Here is an 8,646-nt window from a genome sequence, read left to right as displayed (position 1 = left end):
ATAACTAGCAAGCATGTTCTTCTGAGGAGCCACGAACCTCTCCATCCCTGAAAATTCTTTCATTTCTGGATGTGTGCACATACACATTTTTCTGAGAAGAGATTTTTTAAAGATTTGATCAGGTTATCAAAGTATCACATAATCTCTAAATGTTATGAACCACTGCTGCATAGTAAATTATCATGTAATGACAACAAGTTATGAAGCCAGAACTTCAAGTTTGAGACTTGGGTCCCCCATACACTACTTGTGTGACCTTAAATATATCCTTTTATCGCTCTATGATTAAGTTCACCATCTGCCTACCTTGTGGAATTGTTGCAAAAGTCAAATGGTTTCATAAAATATAAAGTGCCACACCATTGTTGTCTATAAAAAGAAAAATTAATGTAAGTAAATGCAAATTTAGTTTATTAGAAGTTCCTTGTTGTTCTTTTAAATATGACAAATCCAGGGGCTCCTGCCTGGTTCAGTAGGTGAAGCATACAACTCTTGATCTTGGGGTTGTAATTTCAAGCCCCATGTTGGGTGTGGAGATTGCTTAAAAATCAAATCTTTTAGGGGCACCTGTGTGATTCAAATGGTTAAGCATCCTCCGTCAGCTTAGGTCATGATCAGCAGGGGAGTCTGCTTCTCCCTCTTCCTCTGCCCCTCCCTCTGCTCGTTCTTTCTCTCTCTTTCCCTCTCTCTCTCAAATAAATAAATAAAATCTTTAAAAAAATAAATAAAATAAAAATATTTAACTAAATATGGCAAATCCACTCTAAAGGTTAATTCCTATTTGTATGTGTATGTACGTGTGTAAATTTTTTAAAAATTTTCAGGGAGAAAGTTTTCAACCATATGCAAAAGAGAAGAAAATAGTATAGCAAACCCCCATGTTCTCATTTCTGTAATTATTTAGCCAATCTTGTTTGAGCTATACTCCCATGTCCCCCTTCTTCCCTTACTGGGTTATACTGAAGTAAATCCAATACTTCATATTATTTTATCTGTATTTACTTTAGCACATTTGTTATATCAGAAAGAACGAGTTCTCAACATTTGCTGCAACTTGGACGGCACTGGAGGAGATAATGCTAAGTGAAATAAGTCAAGCAGAGAAAGACAATTATCATATGATTTCTCTCATCTGTGGAACATAAGAACTAGGAAGATCGGCAGGGGAAGAAAGGGATAAAGAAAGGGGGTGTAATCAGAAGGGGGAATGAAGCATGAGAGACTATGGACTCTGAGAAACAAACTGAGGGCTTCAGAGGGGAGGGGGGTAGGGGAATGGGATAGGCTGGTGATGGGTAGTAAGGAGGGCACGTATTGCATGGTGCACTGGGTGTTATACGCAACTAATGAATCATCGAACTTTACATAAAAAACCAGGGATGTACTGTATGGTGACTAACATAATATAATAAAAAAACATTAAAAGAAAAATAAGGCCTCTTTTTTAAAACAAAATGACATCATTTTTAACATACCAATGATATCATTATCATACCCGAAAATTACAGTAAACTTTCAGTATCAACAATGTTCCAATTTCCCTAGTTACCTTCCCGACTCAGTCTGCAGTGAGCCTTTGCTTGGTAGGCCTCCACATGCACCTTCCCTGGTCTTCATCTCTGGGGTCCCGGATGCCCTTCCCCTGAAGCTCCTGAGCCAGAGTTTATCAAGCCAGGAATGGTAGTGGCAGCTTCAGGCACCAGCAGGTGGATCGGGAAATTAATTTTGTTGCCATAACCCTTTATCGACCAGGGCTCAGTCTGATTTTAATTTGGGCTTCAGCTTGGATTTTCCCGATAAGCCACTGACTATTTGTCTACTGCTTTCATGATTGTCTGTGGTGGTTTTAAAACTTGGCTATGAATTCTTTGGCACTCCTTCTTTTGAGAAATGGTGTCTATGCCCACTTGAATCTGGGTGAGTTTTGAATGCTTTGACTAATAGAGTACAGCAGAAGTGATACATGACTTAGAAAGCTGGGTCATAAATGGTCAGGGAGCTTCTGTCGTGTCTGCTGGATCAGTCCACCATGCTGTTAGGAAGCTCAATCAACATGGAGACTGCGTGTGGGCATTCTAGTTGACAATCCCAGATGAGCCCAGTTTTTACACCATCCCACCAAACACCATATCCATGGTTGAAGACATTTCTAGATGATTCCAGTCCCTAGTCATTTGAGTCACTCCAGACATTTGAGTGTTCCCAGTTGAGACTCTGAAGGGGTATAAAGCAGAGAAAAACACCCCCAATTAAGTTTTATTAGAGAATACCCTGCCTGAAATCCTGACCACAGAATCATTAGCATAACAAACAGTTTATGTTTTATGCCACTGAATTTTGTAGTGGTTTGTTATATATAAAATTAATAATCACTCCAGGTCTTGTCATGCCCGTTTCCTTTAGAGAGCTAAATCCTCCCAAACTCCTACTTCAGTGCCATATACTGACTGTCCATGATTTGGGAGACCAGTGAAAGAAACAGACTGAGAGATCTTACCATTCATTGTGCAGAATTTAATGGAATCCCTATTGCTAGAAGAGTGACTCATTCTGACCCCAGGCTATACCCGTTCTCACTAAGTCCAGAGTGTTGAGGTTCCAATTTTTCTGGAAAATAAACCTCTAGATGCCAGGGTTTGTAGTGGTGGGAGAAGGGCTCAAATAGCCTAAATTTCAGTCTATCTTCATTAAGCCGTCCCCACCCTGCCTCCAGTTCCCCAGCCGTTCCTGGGTCCTGCAGAGTGAAGCCTCGTTGGCACCCTGTTTGCAGGCACTTACATTTCAGTTGTTGTCACTTGGCTCAGTTAACATCCACCAGCTTTCTCCCTTCTAGAGTATCCATTGGCATATCATACCTGGTGTGGTTTTCTAGCCCCTTTTCTCTACCCTTGTATATTTGTATCTTGTTTTATTCATTCTCAGGTTTCTGATATCCTAGAAGAAGGACAGGGAGAGTGGCTGGATTTTCTGAATGTGGACTCTCCCTCATTCCCTGCTTTCTTAACCTCCTCTCACCCTAGCCACACACAATGCCAGATATGGCTGGGTTCTGAACTCGAACTTTGCTAGAGACCTTCAAACAGTCTTATTTTCTGGCTTGTGCCTCATTCCCAACCTCCACAGTACCTTACACCTCCGAGTTCTGAGCCTTGTAAGATCTCTGTGGGGTGGACCAGCTCACTACTGGCAAGTCTCTTCTTTTGCAGACTCAACTTTGGTAAAGTTCTATATAGATCTTATATGGATCTTAATTTTAACAAAAGAAAAATGATTGGGAAAATTTGAACACTGATACTTAACACACTAAGAAATTATAGGCTGGTGATAGGTATTGAGGAGGGCATGTATTGCAATAAGCACTGTGTGTTATACGCAAATAATAAATCATGGAACGCTACATCAAAAGCTAATGATGTGTTGTATGGTGACTAACATCATAATAAAAAAAGAAATTATAACTTTTCAACGATAACTGCATTAAGAGTTATGTTTTTTGAATCTTTTCCATTTAGAGATACATACTAAAATATTTATGAATGAAATTACATGATGATTAGGATTCGCTTCAAGATACTTGGGGGGAATTGGGTATAGATATAGATAAAATAAGATTGACCTTAACCTTGAGTGAAACAGCTGGTTTCCTTTCCTTCTCCAGACTTTTCCTTTCCATGTAGCCTTTCCATGTGGTCTCCTTAGCAGTGCAAATGGCCTTCTTACAGAACGGACACCCTGAGAACACAACACTGGAAACTGCCAGAACATCTTGAAGCTTAGGTCTAGAACTGGCACAGTGTCACTTCCTTTGCATTATATTACTTAAAGGAAGACTCCAAGCCATCCCAGATTCAGTGTAGGAGGGGACTACCCGAGGATGTGAATACTGGAAGGCATGATTCATGGGTTAATTTTTGGAGACAGCTATCGCACCTATATATTAATGAAAACTTCACAATTTTCAAGTTAACATGTCTTTTCTTCTCCAACTGAGAACAGCCATGGGCTAGCCATTTGCAGTCGGTAGAGAGATCAAGATCCTTCTTTCCCCCTATTCAGCATTTGTCCTCTTCTGTAGCTTGCCACTGTTTCTGACCCAGCCAGTATCAAAGCAGAGAGATGCAAGGGCAGTAAGCAAAGTGGGAGCTTTTACTGTCATTATTTTATTATTATGTTATGTTAGTCACCATACAGCACATCATTAGTGTTTGATGCAATGTTCCATGATTCATTGTTTGTGTATAACACCCAGGGCTCCATGCAATACGTGCCCTCCTTAATACCCATCACTGTACTATCCCATCTCCCCACCCCCTCCCCTCTAAAACCCTCAGTTTGTTTGCTGGAGTCCATAGTCTTTCGTGGTTCTTCTCCCCTTCTGTTAATGTTATTATAAAACGGTCTCAATCTATGAGGTTTGGCCAATGTTTAGAGCTGATGTCTTCTCTTGCAATGGGATGGGTAGCTGTGGCCAAGTTGGTGCTTTCATGAAAGTTCTTTTGAGATCTCCCTCCATGCCACTGTGAACTTTTTATTGTACTTTCCATGACTCGGGCAAGATATTTTCCTGTGGCTCACTGTGTGTCCTTAAAGCCCAGGTTTTTGTTTTGACTATTCAATGAAGATTCTTTGCTGGATTCCCCTCACTACTCATCTTCTACCCACCCAAAGCAGCTCTTGGGCAAAACTTGGAACAGTTCCAAGCTGGCTGAATCACATTTCACACAACTGAAAATACTATCCATTCATCCTTGACCAAATAATCTCTGAGAATGGAAATTAATCTTGATATAACATTTCCTTTCTTGGTGCCATCAGAGAAGCTAGTCAAGCCAGCCGTATCTACCAGGTGTTATATATTCCAGGAAGAAGTCAGACACCAGTCCATTTTGTCCGCACAATGGCAGGGAACATATCAAGCTCTTCAAGTGAACTCACTGAAGATCCTCTTTTTGAGGGATTATACACCAAATGTCCTTCCTTGGGTGAAGATGAAGGGCTTGTAGCTCAGCTCTCCCCAAACAAATCTTCTCCTAGTTACCACCCTCAACTTTTTTAGACCCTCATTGTTGGTGAGGGATTTAAAAATTGTGTCCTGAGTTTCCAGTTACCTCCTTTTCACAAGTCCCCAAGGGTGACCCACCTCACGCTGGAATCTGCTATCGAGTCTTGGTGTCTCAATCGTGACTTTCAATCTCGTGTCCTGTCACAAATGATCTGTGTACACAAGCTGAATTCATCACCCAATTCCTCTTTTTTTTTTAAAGATTTTATTTATTTATTTGACAGAAAGAGACAGCCAGAGAGAGAGGGAACACAAGCAGGGGGAGTGGGAGAGGAAGAAGCAGGCTCCCAGCGGAGGAGCCCGATGTGGGGATTGATCCCAGAATGCCAGGATCACGCCCTGAGCCAAAGGCAGACGCTTAACGACTGCGCCACCCAGGCGCCCCCATCACCCAATTCCTAATTCAACTATTTGCTTTGCACTCCTTTTCAACTGCTCCCAAAAGATACTTTGAGACAGGTGGATTGAGAACACAGTTATTTAAAGAATACAGAAAACATATAGTGCTTTATGCTTTAAAAATAATTTGTATCACAACATCCTCATATTTCTTTACTTAAAGGAGAGACTAAATACTGACAAATGCCCTTTTCTCCCTTTACTCTGTACAGCCACACAGATATTTATAGTCTAGGAACCAGGCCACTTTCCTGACATAGAAGATCAGGCATCGTGGGCCCATCTTGGTAACCATAGAAGCAGGGAGCCAATGACAACAGAGGCTTGTATGTGGCTCCTGTTTGCTCAGTGCTATTATGTTTCACGGAATCACAAGGTGATATAAAGAAAACATTATATAAAATGCCTTTCAGTCCTTTTAAGATGTACTTGGGAATGATTTCTAAAAGAAGTATCCAAATTCCTGCAGCCATTTTTGAACCATCAACTTGTATTAATGAAATTTATATTAGAAAAGAACTTAAGATAATTTGAAAATGATGTAAAGTAATAAGAATGTAGATTCTATTAGCAATTTGGTTGGTTGTTCCGTGGGCAAAGGAGAAATGATTTTTCTAGCTGCATTGACAATTAAGAGTAGAAAAAGAGGAGCTTTCAGTAGAAGCTGAATGGCCCAGCTCATATAGGTTCCTGATACCTGGCAGATCTGTGCCATTACTAAAGAATAAGGGAGGCTTTAATCATCCACTCTAAGAAAAATCCATGACACATGAAATGTGCAAAAATGAGCAAAATCTACAAAGAAAGGATCATTTCAGAGCCATCCAACACAAGCAATAGCTTGACTTAGAGCCTACCATTCCAGCCCAGTGGGTACTCCAATCTCAGGCCATCATTCACAGGCTGTATATTAATAACCCCAGGACTCCAGGACATTGTTGACACAGCCAAGTCCATCTCTGCTGAGTCCCTGTCAAACCTCTCTGAGAGACACAGCTTAGCTAGACGGTGGGCTTCTGACTTAGAAGTTATGCTACCCTATAATGGGTGCAAGAACTCCCTCACAAGTAGGAGGAGGAAGGAAGAGCCAAACAAATGTTGTGTTTCGTGCAAAAGTGGGACTGGCTTTAGAGAGAAAGAGAAATGTGCACGAAAATTCAAGAGAGAAATCTTTAAGCAACTCTTTAAAAAATAATACTTCTGAATTAACAAAAAAACCTGTCTCAAAACAAACATTTTTAAACTCTGTGTGTGTGTGTGTGTGTGTGTGAGCTAATCCATTGACTGAATTAAAGAATGGTACGGTGGAATTGTAAAAAAAGCAGTCGCTTCTTATCGTATATAACAAAACTTGTTAAGAAAGGTAGTTATAAGAAAATAATGAATCATGGAACATTGCATCAAAAACTGGGAATGTACTGTATGGTGACTAACATAACAAAATAAAAATTATTTAAAAAAAGAAAAAAAAAAAGAAAGGTAGTTAGGAGAAATGCTTGCTCTTAACCACGGTGACTCCCAGGGCCTGTCCGCTAAGGCGGTGTGGTATTATTCAGCAGTGCAGTGCTCCATCTAGTGGGCATAAGCAGGAATTTACGTAAAAAGGTAAAATCTTCAATATATTTCATTTCCTCTTTAATTTAACTCATGGTATTAAAGAAGTAGTAATCGCTGCTTCCCTGATGGACCATAAAGCCTGTACTGTAGCAGAAAGACTTGTGTTAAGGTCAAATCTTTTTAGGCCATTGTAAGAGTAGAGATGTAAAAACCATTATAGGGTTTCGAGCCGCCCACATTTTCTCAACCTCAGCACTATCGGCATTTGGGGCTAGATAATTCTTTGGGGGGGGGCTGATAATTCTGTGTATTGTAGGATGTATAGCAGCATCTCTGACCTCCACTTAGTTGACATCAGTAGCACAACCCCCCTCCCCCCTACTAACCACCAGTCCTGATGATGAAAAATGGCTACAGACATTGCTAAATGTCCCCAAGGAAGCAAAACACTGCCCAGCTGAGAACCATTGGAATAGAGAGATGACACGACATGACATCATTTACTAAGATTGCTCTCTGCTTCTCTGTTGCAAAAGGCCTGCAGGCAACAGAGAGACACCAGGTAGGAATAGAGATAGTGAAAAGTCGTCAAATTCTGGATATACTTTGAAGTTAAAAACTGACTGAAAGTTTAGGATAGGAACAGATACGGAGTGAGAGAGAAAAGACTCAGAGGTGACACCAAGGATTTTAGCCTGAACAACTAGAATCAAGTTGCCACGAATGGTGGTGGGAAGACAGCAAGGGGAGCTGGCTGGGGATTTGTTTGGACTTAGGGAACACACAATTGTGGGCATGTTACATTCTTGAGAGGCTTTTAGACACCCACTTGGAGATGCCAAATAGCATTGGATAGTCTGGGAAATTAGGAGAGAGATCCAGGCTGTTCATATAAATCTGGGAGTCATTAGCTTATAGGTAACATTTAATGAGCTTATCTAGGAAGTGAAGAGTGGAAAAAAATTATGTTGTAACATGATCATAGCCATTACTCATGAATAATGCCAGAAGAAAATGTACCAAAGAGAATTTGGTAGATTTATGAGTGGGTGAATTTTTTCCCCTTTATTTCTACTCTATTTTTGTATGTTCCTTTTTTTTTTTAGTGAGCCTGTATTTTTTTGTTTTTTAAGATTTTATATATTTGTTTGACAGAGAGAGCGAGAACAAGCAGGGAGAGTGGCAGGCAGAGGGAGAGGGAGAAGCAGGCTCCCTGCTGAGCAGGGAACCCACTGCAGGGCTTGATCCCAGGACCGAAAGGCAGATGCTTAACTGACTGAGCCACCCAGGCACCCATAGTGAGCCTGTATTTTTAAGGTGAGCTATAATTTGGCAGGGGTAATGGTAGGGGTGATGGTAGTGGTGATGTTGTTACTTTTCATTATGAAAAGAACTTACATAAAGTTGAACTGAGTAGTGTAATGACCTGCCATATACCAATTCCTCAGTTCCAATAACAATTCACAGCCAATCCTGTTTCATTTATAGTCCCATTCACCTTCCACCTTATATTTTCTTGAAGAATACTGAACATCATGATATTTCACTATACTTTAATAGGTGTCTCTAGAAGGACTGTTTAAAAAACATATTTGCAAATTATACAAATATCAAATTATTATGTTACA

This window comes from Ursus americanus, chromosome 16 (assembly GCF_024610735.1).
Source record: "Ursus americanus isolate L20-20 chromosome 16, mUrsAme1.1.p, whole genome shotgun sequence".
In the NCBI taxonomy this organism is placed as follows: Eukaryota; Metazoa; Chordata; class Mammalia; order Carnivora; family Ursidae; genus Ursus; species Ursus americanus.
Note: the sequence above shows the minus strand (reverse complement) of the source record.